This window comes from Pongo abelii, chromosome 13 (genome assembly GCF_028885655.2).
Source record: "Pongo abelii isolate AG06213 chromosome 13, NHGRI_mPonAbe1-v2.0_pri, whole genome shotgun sequence".
Taxonomy (NCBI): Eukaryota; Metazoa; Chordata; class Mammalia; order Primates; family Hominidae; genus Pongo; species Pongo abelii.
The window spans coordinates 32,493,223-32,509,885 of NC_071998.2; the positions used below are offsets into that span (position 1 = coordinate 32,493,223).

The 16,663-nt window shown below is 34.8% G+C and overlaps 1 long non-coding RNA gene across 2 annotated transcripts in view; it reads left to right on the forward strand.

Annotated features, from left to right (window-relative positions):
• Nucleotides 1-16,663, forward strand: part of LOC129047817 (uncharacterized) — a 1,037,663-nt gene that overhangs the window by 876,781 nt on the left and 144,219 nt on the right. Inside the window, exons 3-4 of one of the 2 annotated variants that reach the window (XR_008509585.2) lie at nt 14,848-14,946; nt 15,909-16,005. This is a non-coding gene — a long non-coding RNA (uncharacterized LOC129047817). The remainder of the gene's footprint in view (nt 1-14,847; nt 14,947-15,908; nt 16,006-16,663) is intronic. The other variant, XR_010136497.1, reaches the window with a different exon arrangement.

Sequence of the window (16,663 nt, forward strand, 5' to 3'; positions counted from 1 at the left end):
TGTCCATTTGAAGTATCAATTGAAGAGTTAGATATTTAGCCATACTTAATTTTTCTGTCAGAATTAAGCACAAATTAAAATGTATCATGAGACATGGAAAGGAAGAAGGAGAGTAGAGGAGAAGGAGGGAAAAACAGAAATGTAGCAGTAGCCAAATGACAACTTCAAACTCTAACGACTTCAAACTCTGCCTCAAAGGCAGTGAAAGAGGCTAATACAGTGGGCCTCAGAACTTTGCTCCTGTACATCATGACTTGAATGTGGAAGATGGTAACTCAGCCTTTGGGATTATTTTAGAGTTCATCAGTAAGGCCAATGCTAAAAGTATTTAGCATGCAAGGGAATAATTCACAATACCTAAAATATAATATTAATATAATGAATAAAAATAATGTTGAGAACTTCAGGTTGAATTATTAAACCTGTGTACAACAGATGAAATTCAATTTACCTAATTTTAAAATCATAACTATACTTTGTGGGGGTGAGGGCTGTTATTATTCCATCTGATTAAACAGAAGAATAAATTTGAGCGATACTCTTAAGGTCCCAGATTTGACTGGCTTCAAATACATTAAGCTCTAAGCAGACAGAAAAGATAGTTAGGTTTCAATAAAACCTATTTTTGAGGAAAGGAGGTGGAAATGTGAATGCCTGTGGGACTGAATAGGTAAAGCTCTTTTAGGTGCTTTGCAGTGGACTAATGGACCCAATGTAGTAAGCAGCTCTTCGGGCAACAGTAATAGAAGGGAAGAAAGAATGACATTCTCAAGAACTGAGGATACATCATGTTAATGTACAAAGTATACCACTGCCAGTTAGGATTAAGTGGGTTATACAATTATCTTTTTCTTAGGTAGTGCTTGAATCAGACTGACTTACAGTGTTAAAGGAACAGGAAGTTTACATCTTTGAGTGTTCTGTTTTTCTAGGCTGAAGCAACTGGAAGTCATTGCCTTTCAAGTTACCCCAGTGTTCCTGGCACTGTCACATGTCTCGCTCTAGGTTATGGGAGAATAATCTGTTAACAATACCTAGCCAGCAATAGTCTCTGGAATCAACAATGATAGTAGTTCAGAGTTCTCTTTCAGAATCCCATTAGTCAATTTGAGTATCAAGATGGGAAGTATCATGGGACACAGTAATAACGAGGTAATGAGGATAATAACGTGGCTGTCTCCCACAAATCTTCCCTGTCCTCTGTTGATGTCCCTCATTGCATGGATAATCATTCCATTCTTATGCAGCTTCTCCTTTTTGGGAAGGTGGGTATAAAATATCAGGGGAAAAGGATAAACGGGTGTATAATCCACATCCTGGAACAGGAATTTTTCTATGCCTTCCAGTGGTCCTCTAATATGTGAAATTTCCCCCCCCAAAAAAGTCTAGAATTATCCTTCTAACAAGAACAGATGCTTCCACAGGAAAGTGTAAGCTCTTTCTATTAAATTGTTCGGGACCTAAATTTCTGACCAAGACAGGAATAACAGGGATTGGCTATATTCTCCCTCAGGAAACAACCAAAATCAGCAACAAAGCTGTGAAACAGTGGTTTTCAAGAAACTGCACTACAGACAATAAAGGACAGTGGTCCCTGCAAGATGTAAAGCAGAGGAGGCAAGCTCCATGACTGCATTAGCTTAGTGCCTTGAGAGTTTCCAGGCACTAAGCTGATGCAATGTGCAATGTTCCTGCTGATTAGGGAGGGGTATCGACGTGAAGCTTGAAGGACTCCCTGAATTGAGGTAGAGGTGAGAGCTGTGGGAGATCCAGGTGGCTAGAGTTTGGAGGACAGAAGACTGCACAAAAAGAGAATATACAGATCTGTAGACAGTCACCAACAAGCATTCAGCAGAGTACTGACCAGTGCGTGGAAGTGAAGAAACTATATGGGGTCGAGGGGAAATAAAACACATCCAAAATGATTGGAGGGAACTTTGTCTGGAGTTTACACAGGGCCAAGAGTAGTGCCTGTTCTTACCAGCCAAACTGAAAGACCTCATTAGTTCACTGGTCATTGGTTGAATCATCAGAAGGGGTTTGCCTTAGTAGAGAGGAATTATTATTTTTGAACATACCTAACGAATTTTAACAGCAAGAACCAAAAGGATAAAATTGTTTCCAAATGATTTATCTTGAGAAAAAGCTCAAGAAGATTTACAGGAATACAAAATATCCAGCATCCAAAAGAGTAAAATTTTTGTTTAAACAGCCAATTATCTTTTAAACACATTTAAATAATAATTTAAAAATCTTAAGCATTTATCCAAGTAGTTACCGTTTCTTCATTATGTCATGTTCATTTATTGCTTAAGCTTCGTATTCCTTTATTGAGAATTTTTATTGTATGTTGAATGTCATTTTTGACCAACTAATATATTTTTCAACAAAACCTTATCGAAGTATAATTGACATACAAAGAGTTCTACATATTTAACATATAGAACTTGATGACTTTGGAGATAAGTATCCATAAAATCATCACCACAGTCTATGCCATTAACATATCTTTTAACCCCAAAAGTTTCTTCCACCCTATTTAATAAATATCATTATTTGACACTTACACAAGATTTACCCACTTAGAAAGTTTTTAAGTATACAAAATGGTTAATTACAAGCACTATGCTGTAGAATAGATCTCCAGAACTTATTTACCTTGCATAACTGAAGCCCTGTAACCCTTTGACTGTTACCTCCCCTTTTCCCTCTTCCCCTTCCGCTGGAAGCCACCTTTCTACTCTCTGCTTTTAAGAGTTCCAATATTTAAAATTCTTCATATAATTGTCAAATAATTCCTCATATATTTGTCCTTCTGTATCTGGCTTATTTTATGTAGCATAATATCCTCCACATTCACCATGTTGTTGCAAATGGCAGAATTTCCTTCTTTTTAAAGGCTGAATAATATTCCATTGTTTGTACATGTTAGATTTTCTTTGTTCATTTATCTATCAATGGACATTTAGGGTTTCTTGGTTAATGTGAATGATGCTTCAATGAAAATGGGAGTGTAGAAACTTTTTGAGACGCTGGTTTTAGTTTTTTTTTTTGGATTGTGAAAGGAACGTAAACCTTGGGACTGCAGAATCACCAAGCCAAAGGGAAAAGTTAAGCTGGGAACTTCATTGGGCAAACCTGCCTCTCATTCTATTCCTAAATAAGATAGCTACAAAGATAAAACTGCTACCTACCTCCCTCACAATTTGCCCACAAGGAAATTCCTTGTGGGTGAAGGACAGACAGAACTCAAAGTGATCTCTCTGCACACATGAGACAAATGCATATCTGATTGCTTCCTTTGCCCTATTGTTTCACTAAGCCAGACTAAGACATAAGTGACTATGCCTGTAAATTGCATATTCAATGAAAGGCTAACCAGGAACTCAAAAGAATGCAACCATTTGTCTCTTATATACCTATGACCTGGAAGCCCCCTCCCCACTTAGGGTTGTCTCACCTTTCCAGACCAAATTAATGTATATCTTAACATATATAGATTGATGTCTCATGCCTCCCTAAAATGTATAAAACCAAGCTGTGCCCCAACCACCTTGGGCACATGTCATCAGGACTTCTTGAGGCTGTGTCGCGAGTGCGTCCATGCGCTCCTTGGCAAAATGCACTTTCTACATTGGCTGAGACCTGTCTCAGATATTTGGGGTTCACAGGATACATATATAGAAGTGGGACTGGATCATATAAAAGTTCTATTTTTAATTTTTGGAGGATCCCATACTGTTTTCCAGAGTGACTGCACTAATTTACATTCCCACCAACGTGTACAAGTGTTTCTTTTTCTCTACATCCTTGCCAACTCTTGTTATCTTTTGGGTTTATTTATTTATTCTTTTTTTTTTTTTTTTTTTTGGTGGCTGTTGTTGAGAGGGAGTGTCGCTCGTGTTGCCCAGGCTGGAGTGCAGCGGCTTGAACTCGGCTCATTGCAACCTCTGCCTCCTGGGTTCAAATGATTGCCTGCCTCAGCCTCCCGAGTAGCTGGGATAATAGACGCCCACCACCGTGCCTGGCTAATTTTTTTGCATTTTTAGTAGAGATGAGGTTTCACCATGTTGGCCAGGCTTGTCTTGAACTCCTGACCTCAGGTAATCTACCCGCCTGGGCTTCCCAAAGTACTGGGATTACAAGCATGAGGCACCACACCCAGCCATTTATTTTCTCTTATACTGGCCATCCTAACAGGGATGAGGTGGTATCTCATTGTTGTTTTGATATACATTTCCCTGATGATGATGATATTGATGCCTTTTCATATGCTTGTTGGTCATTGGTATGTCTTGTTTTGGAAAATGTCTATACAATTATTTTGCCCATTTTAAAATTGAGATTTATTGCTTTTGAGATGTAGGAGTTCCTTATATTTTTGAATATTAACCCTTTACCAGATACATAGTTTGCAAATATTTTCTTCTATTTCATAGGTTGACTTTTTATTATGTGGATTGTTTCTTCCACTCTCCAGAAACATTTTAATTGAATGCAATCCTACTTGATTATTTTTGCTTTGTTGCCTTTGCTTTAAACGTCATATCCAAACAATTATTCCTAAGACCAATGTCAAGAAGATTTTCCTCTATGTTTCCTTTTAGGAGCTTTATAATTTCAGGTCCTGTGTTTAATCTTTAACCATTATGAGTTAATTTTTGTGTACCATGAAAGACAAGAGTTCGTTTTTTCTTTTCCTTTTTGCATGTGGATATCCAGTTTTCCCAATACTTCTTGTTGAAGAAAGTATCCTTTCTCAATTATTGTGTATTCTTGGCAACCTTGTTTAAGATCAACTGACCATATATCCCTAGGTTTGTTTCTGCGCTCACTTATTTTGTCTGTCTTTATGCCAGTACCACAGAGTTTTCATTACCGTAGTTTTCTAATGTATTTTGAAAGTAGAACATGGCTTCCCCCAGCTTTGTTCTTGATCAAAATTTCTTTGACTGTTTGAGGTCTTTTGTGGTTTGCATTTAATTTTATGATTGATTTTCTCCTTATGTAAAAAATGCCACAAGGATTTTGATAGAGATTGCATTAAATCTGTAGACCAGTTTGCGTAGTATGAATATTTAATTAACAATATTAATTTTTTTCAAACCCTAACCATGAGATTCCTATTTTATTTGTGTCTGCTTGAATTTCTTTCATGAATGTTTTATAGGTTTCAGTGTACAAAATTCTTTCAGCTGCTCAGTTAAGTTTATTCCTAAGCATTTTATTACTTTAGGTGCTATGGTAAATGGGATGGTTTTCTAAATTTTTTTTTCAGATAGTTTGCTGTTAGTGTATAGAAACACTGCTCATTTTTGTATGCTGATTTTGTGTACTGCAACTTTACTGAATCTGTTTATTAATTCTAATAGGTTTTTTTGCATGGAGTCTTGTGAGTTTTCCACATCTAAGTTCATGTCATCTGAAAACAAAGATAATTTTACTTCTTATTTTCTGATTTGGATGCCTTTTATTTCTTTTTCTTGCCTAATTTATCTGGCAAAGACATCACATCAACAGAACAAAGGATTCAAAAATCATATGACCATCATAATAGATGCCAGAAAGCATTTGGTGAAATTCAACAACATTTCATAATAAAAGCTCAAAAATTCTTAGATATAGAGTGAAATTTTGTCAACACAATAAAGACCATCTATATGAAAAGTCCACAGTTAAACATCATATTCAGTAGTGAAAATAAAAAACTTTTACTTTAAGATCTGGAACAAGGCAAGGATGCTCTCCATCTCTTGCTGTTTCTATTCAACGTGGAGCTCATTTCTTTGCAGTGTTTAACTGCATCAATCCTTTCCACAATATTTTTGCATATAGACATTGGAGTTTTCATATTTATAAGAAGTTCTATTTTTATATTTTTATATCTTTGTTGTCTCTACTCAACTTTTTGAATGTATGAAATGCACTTACAGTGACAATACCATTTACAAAGACAATCTGAAATAACTAAGAATAAATCTGACAAAGTTTTTCTTCCAGTTTTTAGTGCACACTTAAACACGTATTTATAACCAAATAACCTACTAAAAATTTAGCAAAACATTTGAACATTTTACCAAAGAATGTATGCCCATTGAAAATAAGCACATGAAAGATGCTCTACATCATTAGTTATCAGGTAAATTCAAATTAAAATCACAATGAAATACTACTACACTTCTTCTAGATGATATACTTATATAGATTGACAATATCAAATGCTATTGAGAATGTGAAAGAGCTGCAATTTTCACATACTGCTGATAGAAATGTAAAATAATACAAACACTTTGGGGAAAAAAGTTAGAAGTTTCAAAAATATTAGGCACATATATACCATATAAATTATCAATTCCACTCCTAATTATTTACCCAAAGGAAAATAAAGCCTATATCCACAGAAAAATTTATACCTAAATGCTCATAGCTTCTTTGTTTAGAATAGTCAAAAATGAAAACAACCCAAATGTCCATCAATAAATGAATGGGTGAACAAATTGGTATATTTAAATAACAGAATACTACTCAGCAATAAAAAGGATTGAACTCAATATATGCAACAACATGAATGAATCTCACAACATGTATAGAGTCAAAGAACTAGATATAAAAGAGTACATAATATGTACTTGCATTTATATAAATCCCCCAGATTGATATATGTACATAGGTACATCATTGTAACCCAACTGATAGTGACAGAAAACAAATCGGTAGTTACTTGGGATAGGGAGTTGGGGGAAATCACAAAGGGACATGGGAAACTTCTAGGAGTTATGGATACATTCACTATCTTGAGTGTAATGTTCATTTTGCAGTTATATACCTATGTCAAACTTATTAAATTGAATTGCACATGTAAATTTCAATTATATCTCAAAATACGGAAGGTAACCCTTGTCCATACTGGTTTGCCTGCTTTTGTTCCTACTACTCCCTGCTTTTGACATATCCTCCTTTTATCCTCAGCTCATTGCCAAAATCATGGTTTTCTATAACCCATTTCAAAGGCTGCTTCTTCCATGAAGCTTTCATTGTTCTCCCAAACTAGAAATTACGTATTTTTCTTATGAATCTTTGTAAGCCTCTAGTATGTATCTCTCTGATTATATTTATATTTTATCCCTTCTTCACAGTGTTAAAAGTCACTTTTTTTGTAGCTAAGACTCTTTGAATCACTGAGATAATTTGAAATGCATAGTTTAGCTTATATAAACTGGGTATTTTTTTTTTATCTTGATACTGAGAACCCTGGGGAGTAAGCTTGTAATATTTCTGGCTTTTAAAGTGCGACTTCTGACTTAGGTATTTTCCACAGTACATTCCCTTCCCGATTTTAGCATTCTCTGAACATCACATGAGAGGAAGTAGAAAGTACACATAATGGAAACTTTATGCTACTTTAACCATTGCCATGAATTCTAAGATAGTTATTTTCAGATACTCCTTCTATTTCTTCTAAGCTATTTGCACTGTGTGACACACTCATTAAATCCTCTCCACAATCACAACGGTAGTTACTAATATAATCAGTAATATGATTTCATCTCACAAATGATGAGAATGTTTTTTAGGGTTTTTTAAGTAACCTGGCCAAGTTACCTAACTACTAAGTGAGAAAGCTAGCACTGGTTGCTGTTTACCTCTGACTTCAACTCAGTAATGTTATGTCAGTTTTCTGGCACATAAAATGAAACAGAAAAGGCCAAATGCTCTAAGGTTAAGGAAATTAGAGTGCTCACGTGTGTGTGTGTGTGTGTGTGCACGTGCGCGCACGCGCACGTGCCCACATAGGGGTGCAGGAGTAATCTATTTTAATCCACATCAAAATGCAAAAGTATCACCTAATAATTTTACTCAGGTTATTGGTGATTTTAATGGAAAATCCAAACCAGGCTTGCTAGTTCAAGTTACTTATTTTCATTTAAAAACAAAATGAGACCACATAATTTTTCCCTGCAATATCATCTAATACCTCATCTGTGCTCACTTTTTCTGGATTGTTTTAAAGTTATCTTCTTATAGTTGGTTTGTTCAAATTAGGATATAAACAAATTCCACATATATTTTTGATGTCTGCTAAGTGTCTTCTAATGATCCTAACAGTTCCTCCTCCATTTTCATGACGTTTATTTTTAAGAAAATTAGTCATGGATTATTGACTTTTTAAAGTCTGCAATACCTCTTAAATTACATAACGGGGCTATTATATCACATATACATTATGGGCAAAGGCTAGTCTTATATAACGTTGAGCATATCTTAGGACTCAACTAAGAGTTTTGCACGTAGTAAGTACCCAAATTACTGAAGTGAATTGAATTGGGGTCTAAAGAATCACCGACAATTTGTCCTTAAAATCAAAGTGTGGACACACCTATTTCTATCTTCACCTAAACATGAAGCCATGGACACTATGCTCTAGTGTTCACTTGAAAGAACTCTTGTTACACCCAATGCCTGTTGTTCATTTCAATGTCAACATTCTTAGGAGGCCTGAGAATTTTCTGTGTTTCTAATGCAGATATGCACACGCACACATACACATTCTTGCACAATACACACAGACAAAAACAAAATCCTGAGCCACTGCAGATTACATTTTTACTTCACTGAAGTTCATAACTAATTGACTCTCTCCATCTGTGAGAGAGAATTTAATTTCCTTTTAATTTATTTTTCCCTTGGTCAGCACTTTCCAGTTTCAGTGCATGTAATAGCAAATGCTGCTTTGACTGAATGAGAGACTAAGAATTAGACGTGGTCTGTGATACATAAACCAGTTTCTTTTATCCCAAAGGAAACTGGAAGTACTAATGTTTCTCAACCAGTTGGTAGGGACTGTTATTTAAATTCAAATTAAAGAAAAACAAGTTTTCTGTACATTGCAAGCAATTCAGATCAGAGAGGATATTGCAGCAGATCTCTGACTACCACCTCGTTGGGTGCCTTTCAGAGAGCAAAGATGTAGTTAATGCTAGCCTCGGCTTTTCCAATAATAAAGCATATCAGCTTTGTCTGGAGATTGACTTCCTAATTATTCAGGCCCTAAATAATGCAAGTCATGTTCTCTTTTATTAGCTAATATCTTTCAGAGGCTGGAAAGATGGTTATAAAGGCCAATTAAAGATATAGTTTTCTGGCATGCTGGACCAATTCATAACATGCACAATATGAAATGCCATGTGATAAAGTCATTATCAGAATATTCTCCCCTAGTTTATATTAGTTTTTAATTTTTTCCTTCCCTTTGTATCACATTTGATACAAAGCCTTTGATGGTGGTGTTGTAACTCTTGTTCAATAACAAGAAATTCTAATTCCATAAAATTCCTTGATACCACATTAACCTTGCATCAGATAAACAAGTACATTGGGAACTGTGGCTAATACAACTGAATATGAATATAATGCATTGTATTTGAATAGAAACAGAAGAAAGTGAGTACAGAAGCAGCTTAAGTAATGGATAACCTTGTTACATAAAAATGTATTCGTTTAATACATCTGTTCCATTAACAAGTGTTTATTGGAGAAAAATCTGTTGTTTTATGTACATAGAGATGCTATGCTGCTTTAAACAATTCTGGTTTATTAATACTGACATTAATTTAGTAATTTATGTTTTTCAGTATTTTGGAAGACATTTTTTCATTTAGTAGATAAGAGTAAATAACAATATTTCTATTATAATTCCAAAACTGTAACAGTGATTTAGAATACTGTATTTAATTTCATTAAAATTTTCCAAGGTAACTTTTCTATTCATGTACTTTTAGAGTTAATCTGAATACAAGTAAAATACACATGGCAGATTAAATAATGACCCTACAAATATATTCATGCTCTAGTCCTTGGAATCTGTGAATATTATTTTATATTAGAAAATGAACTTTGTAGATGCTGTTCAAGTATGATTTGGGGATGGGAAGATTATCCTGTACTATCCAGGTGGGCCCAGTATCTTCACAGTGGTCCTTATAAGAGGGAGGTAGGAGGTGTCAGAGTCAGAGAAGAAGGCAATGTGATAGCAAATTAGAGAATACAGTGAGACACTTTTTGAAAACTGATTATAAGCCAAAGAATATGGGCAAGTCACTAGAAGCCGAAAAAAGCAACGAAACAGATTTCCCCCTCAGCGCCTTGAGAAGGAACTAGACCTGCTGACACCTTGACTTAAGCTCAGCAGAAATGATGTTGGACTTCTGACATTCAAAACTGTAAGAGATTAAATTTGTGTAGTTTTAATCCACCTCATTTGTGGCCAATTGTGAAAACAACAATAGAAAACTAATACAATGCATTTTAAAATTTGTGATAAAATTTCTGAAGCATGTAAGCACTTTGGAAGTTGTCATAGTTTTACCATGTCTCAGGCAAAGTAAGGTTTTTACAGCCAGGAGTATCTGTTTTAGAATCAGGCACTATTGCTTAGTAGGCCTGCAATAGAAGGGGAGTTAAGCAATTTGAGTCTTATTTTTTCTGTATTTAAAAACCGGAAAAAGAAATAGAATCTACCTCTTAAAGCAATTATAAAGATAAAATGAGAAAATACATGTAAAAGCTCTCAGTATAGGGCCTGAATGCATAGTAAGCAATTAAAACGTTTTGGCTATTGTTATATTTTAGGCACATGTTAATCTCTGTTGCTTTATTTAACATGTGTTAGTGCAGAAAAACCCGTAATGAACCAGTTAATAAGATCTTGCTCTTTTTATCAGCAAGGGATAAAGCAAGTAGGGTTGTCAAAAGACTGAGATACATCTGGAACCGGGAAACCACAGGAATTGAAAGGACAGAGAAAACCAGGGTGAGACATTAGCATCAGAAAGAGAACTAATATTTGTTGAGTATCTTCTCTATCTTCGCTGAACTCTTCATATATGTTCAATAAGAACAATGGTGCTATAGGAAATATATTATTATCTCAGTCTTGTCAGTGAAAACAATGAACAGGCAGAAAATTAAGTTGTCCAGGGTCAGAAACTTAGCAAATGACAGTAAACATTTGAATTAAATTTGACTCATGTTAACAGCTTACGCACTTCAACACACCAATAACGGGGAAAGTCTGGCATTAAGTGAGTCATATTCTACGTTCAGGACAGGAATCTATTCCAGACTGGTGACTCAGGATGCTCAGTTGGAATCTGGTTTCAGGCATTTTAACACCCAAGAACACAGGAATTATATCTTTCATTTTTGTATGTGCAGTGAAGAGCTTAATTTGTAGTTTATATTGGAAATTTTTATTTGTTAAAATATTCCTCTGGTAAATCCCTAGATAAAGCAAACTGTCTCTCCCTACATTATCATTTTTGCTTAATTCATTTTTTTATTTATTAGGAATATTCCAGAGAAAGTTTGATCATATTCTTTGCTAGGGTAATCCATATTATAAGTATAGCACATCAAAGTGGAATAATAAATTTAACTCGGTGCTGGGCTCTATGTGTCTAAACATGGCTGTTTTGAAGAGAAGGGATTCTACAGTGATATGCCTATAAGGTATGCCTTCAACCCTCCACTAGGACAATTCCCTGTCCATGGTGTGTTTCCTACTCTACCAGTAGCTTGATTCTGTGCTGGTTCAAGTGGTATTTTGACATTCCCATGGGCTGGTTATTCACATGCAAGGCAAGTTGACCATATTTGAATCATGGAAATGAAAGGAACTTTTGTCATTTAGTTATTTTAACATTTTATGGGGGAAAAAAAACAAAAAAAGTGACAAACTTTTCATCTGTTTGCCCATTTGATATCCTAGTGGTTTATCAGTTATGAATCCTACATCTACTAGAGATTTGCATTATTCTATTGATATATTATCTTCCTTGCATTTGATTTAGGTGACAATAATTTTCATGATATTTTTCTCTGTCTTTTCTAAAAATCAGAGCATCTACCCTCGGACCTTGAGGTGAACAAATAAAGCCATAATAGTGTTTATATTTCTTTCTTGTATAGTAAGGCCATTTTTCTCCATTTCCTCAGAAAAGAAACTTTAGGGTCAATTTTGACATTTGCTTCTATTCTTATCCACATTCATTAGTCCTGTAATTTTCTTTAAACTATGTCTTGAATTCCTTGTCCTGCCATGTTTTTGACAGAGTCTTTCTCTGCTAATGATGAGAATGACAATTACATATGTTAGTTGGGCCCTTCATATATATCAGAAACTTTTTAGGCGGCATACATGCATTAAAACATTTAATATTCATAACACCCTAATAATTTACATGCTATTATTTGTTGTATGTGAAAGGAAATGAAGTCAGAAGGTTTAGCTTGCTCATGACCTTACAGTTGCAAAGTTGAGAAGTATTACAGTATTTTTTTGATATTTTGTGTTGTTGTTTTACATTTCTCTTTCTTTCCTCCATCCAATCTATATCAAATGCATTGACAGGCAATCCTTCCCTATAAATATCACTGTTAATAACATCTACTCAATGCCTTCCACATTAATTCCTATTATTAACCAATTTTTAAGGGGCTATGCAATCAGCTTCATTTTGCACCATACACTCTGGTCTCCTCAATATTTTAGTTCTTCTCCTCAATCTCTCAATACAAATAAAGTATCATAATCTTTTACTCAGAACCCTTGGGTAATCCATATTATAAGTATGGCACACCAAAGTGGAAGAATAAATTTAACTCAGTGATGCTGGGCTCTATGTGTCTAAACATGGCTGTTTAGGGATCAGATGTATAAAAGATTTCAGAAATCTTTAGATCTTGGAAAGATACTAACGGAGGCATATCTGTAAACTATGTAGCAATCCTAGTTAGATCCAAGGCAGCATATTTAAATAAACATATTAATATTTTGCAGCTAAATAGGTAAAGACTCACACTAATTGCGATACATATAGACTATTAAAATCTTTACACCAGTTCAGGTCCTATTTTATCATTAAGTGTGTTACAAAAACTTTCATTGTTCAGAGCTTTGTGGATTTCAGGGCTGAATATTAGGAATTGAGGAATTAATGCCACTTTCATTATCTCAAGTTCATCATGTTATCTAAAATGTAAACTTATTCCCACACTCACAAATATAAACCTTATAATTCCTTTAATACACAGCTTAAGTCAAACCCTGCAACCCCCACAGTGAAACTTAGGTCGCAGAAACACAACCCAGTGTATCTTTCTTCTGCACTTAAAAGCCACACAATTTAACATTAGATAGGGATAGGTCTGTAAGTGTTCTACACGTATTCACCCTTCTCAACTAAACCTTAAGCATATAGGGATTAGAAATCATGTCTTATTTCTATCAACCCATAACAAGATGGAGTCATGTAAGAGTTTAATTACTATGTAAACCTTTTTCTAAGTGTTCCAGGAAATTACTGGATTGGCTATGTTTAACAAGGTGAATCATGTTTATGTGGAATATTGATAAAGATAAGAAAGTTACTTATTTGATTAGTTATGTTTTCTTTTCTCATAACGTGTTAGAACAACTTTTATTATTTTCTTTATTATATGTAGATATGTTAATTGTTGACACATTATTAATTACTGACACATTTAAGAAGGCTGCTGTGGTATAGTCATGTGTCACTTAATGACAGGTATACATTTGGAGAAACGTTTCCTCAGGCAATTTCATTTTGTGCAAACATCATAGAGTGTACTTAACACAAATGTAGATGGTACAGCCTTCTATCTACGTAGGCTATTTGGTGTATCCTAGTGCCCTTAGGCTAAAAACCTGTCCCCAGCATTCAGTACTATAATCTTGTGGGAACTCTGTCATATATGTGGTCCATTGTTGACTAAAATGTCTTTATACGGTGAATGACTATTTGTACAAAGATCTTGAGTTTTGAAAATGGTTAGGCCATTTTCAAATAGGTTTGACTATTGATAAATAAACAAACCTTTCTGAGCCTGTGCTTTTCCATCTGTAAAAAAGATAGCTAATACTTCCCACTTGCAAGAGTTTTACTGAAGACCCATATTAAATGCTACTTGCCCCCCTCTCCACCCCATTTGTCAAATAAAAGAAAAAGGTGCCCAAAGTTTCAGCCTTTCGACCTGCTAACATTGTCCTGTAACCTTGTAGATATCACTTACTAGTTTTTATGGCTACTAATTCTTCTCTAAAGAGGGGGAAATAACTGTTTCACCTAACTTAAATTGAAAAAGTGAATCTTTTAAGTGCTTTCAATCTGTGAATTCACCTTACTACTTAGTGTATGGTGTGTATTCTTTTGTCAAAATTTAATGTAAAGAACTGAGGTGGTGTTTGGCTTTCAAGAGCACTCACATTAACAATAGCGTATTTTTTCCCAAAGTGTGCTTATCTTCCATATAATAAAATTCTGCAACTTTCAGTACATTAGCCCGTTCCATGTCTTTGGTAGGAAATACAGTAGCCAAGGAAAATTAAAGTCCAAACCTGAGACTGAAAAAACCCTGGGGTAATGCGTAGACCCTGGGGTCATGTTCTGGTAGTATTTTAAGAGTAAAAAGCAAGAGAAATTCTGAAAGAGAGGTTATAGTCAAAGGAACCTGGTAGCAAGTAGTTGGGGGTGGCACTTCATGTTAGACTATTACGTCTAAAATTGTCTGGTTAAATTATAAGTTCTTTGAGAGCTAAATTTAATACAATAAACTATGTAAAATTCCTGCAGAAACTCCAGAACCGAACAATAGATGCTCTGGCAAACATGTGTTTGATGCTGAAGAGGCTAGAAGGCTCTCAGTTGTGCTATTGAATTTGAAGGAAGATGAGTTTAACTGAAATACCATAAAACTTCTTACAGTTTTTTTTTCTTCTTGATACCAACATTTTACCTTTTTCTCCCCAATTCTGTCTGTTGTAAACAGTGTAATAATCTTATGTGTGTGGTTTTTGAAGAGGAGCAACAGTTTGAAGAGGAGCAACAGTTACCTGGTCAAAGATTTAACTTCCTCATCTATAAAATGGTAATGATAATAAAAGTTCATATTGCATAAAATGAGGATTAAATATGGTAATAGGTGTAAAGTGCTTTAACTAACTCTGTAAAAGCTAACTAGAATGAAGATGATTCTGTATGGTGCATGTTGAGAGTTCTTTTGAGGATGAAAATATGAAGCAAAGAAAGAGTAAGAAAATGAAGAAAAGAATTAGGTAAACAGCAGGAGGTGTGGCAGTAGAAATAAAATGAGAACAAGCATGGAACACAGCCCCAGTTCTTTCCTAAGTTCAAAGTATTTTTCTCTCATAAGACCATGTTCCATAGAGATATAAATGCCAGTTGTACCAAACCCCCATATATAGCCACACAATTAGCTGTATAACAATAAGATTTAAAAGTTACGAGCATGGGGTTTGTAATTGCAAAACCATTAGTTTAAATCCTCATTGCAAAACATATCAGTTTTATGACCTGGGGAAATTACTTAAGTACTTTGAATTTTGGTTACATTTGATAAAAGGAGGCTATTAATAGCTCCTACTTTGTGGATTGTTGAGAACACTGAACAAGATAAAGACTGGGCACAGGATTAGCATAATTCTTGAGATATGGTATGGGGTGTATAAATAGGTGGTTTGCATTTATATTTATTGTATTGTATTATACTCTCTTAAAAATTTTACTTATACAGAAGCTTTAAAAACTCTTGCATAATTAATATGCCTTGTGTGTGTATGTGAGTGTGTGTATGTAAGAGAGAGAAAGAATGAGAGAGAGATAGTAAAGGACAGGGGTGAAAGACCTGGATGGGCAAACACTGAACACACTCCATAAGGCTGTCTTGTTTGTTAACTGATGAATGGGAAATTTGCTACTTTGTCTCCCTGTGATCTTGTTGTACTTTTGTGTGTACATGATTGGTGAAAACCATCTGATGGAGAAGTTTCAACTCTTTTATTAATATATTGCCTTGACTTGAACTTTTAGCTATGAAATTATTTCTTCTTCTTGAATGTGAATGTGCAATGATTCCTGAATAAAACAGAAACGTTCAGAAAGTAATCAGAGTGGCTCAATTCTTGCAGTAAGTATAATGAAAGTGATCTGCTAACAGTGATATTTGAGGAACAGCAGGAAACCTTAATTTGTGAATATTTTCACAAACTTATAACTAGAACAGAAAACTTTCAGCAAATTTGTAGGTAAAATGAGCTAACCCGTGCTCTGAACTATTGTGCTGATTTCTACCAATTTATTTCTAATTTATAGGCATTTCAAAATTATATCCAGGGCCTCTTTTTTTATACTGTCTAGCATGAAAAATATTGTTAAGATTAAATGAGCAGCATTTTTCTCAGTTCTGTTCAAACCACAGATGCTACGTTTGATTTTATTTCTCACAGTGAGATTGAAATTCTATTTTAATATGCAGAACTGCAGCCCAGGGAGTAATAAAATACAGAGTGTTTTCATTAGATGATGGCCCTGCACCTCTAGTTAACAGGAAAGCTGATTCATCAAACAGCAACCATCAAGACAGCATTAACTAAGACCTGGAATGAAAACACGAGATTGGGGTGAAAATTACCTGTTTTGCATCATGTAATTGTAACTTTGGAGAAATTCCTGGTTTGTGGCATAAAACTGTTTCCAGGGATGCAGAAGCGTTTGCTGTAAATTTGCTACAGATGGTCTAGAGATTGAATGTTTTCTGCATTTTAAAGGGATCTTAAATTTTATAC